Below are 297 nucleotides of genomic sequence, written 5' to 3' on the forward strand. Positions count from 1 at the left end.
CACACCAGTCCCTCTTCCCCTGTCCTTTCCCCTCAAGCCACCCATCGTCAGTGCACCTCGGACCATGATGACCCACGCAGCCTATCTACCTTACAAAGGTCCTTTCAAGTCCTTCAGCGCTCCCCCAGGGCTTTCAAGCTACAGCTCAATGGACGGATCAACTGGGTTACCATTGAGTGCCTTAAGCCAGCATACATCAGTGCCTCGGACCATGATGACGCCATTCTCGCCCCCGCAGGTCCTCAACCTGTTGTCCTTCCTTGATAGGGGGAAGGCATTGTGGCAGATGTACACAAT

The sequence above is a fragment of the Penaeus monodon genome, chromosome 15 (assembly GCF_015228065.2).
Source record: "Penaeus monodon isolate SGIC_2016 chromosome 15, NSTDA_Pmon_1, whole genome shotgun sequence".
In the NCBI taxonomy this organism is placed as follows: domain Eukaryota; kingdom Metazoa; phylum Arthropoda; class Malacostraca; order Decapoda; family Penaeidae; genus Penaeus; species Penaeus monodon.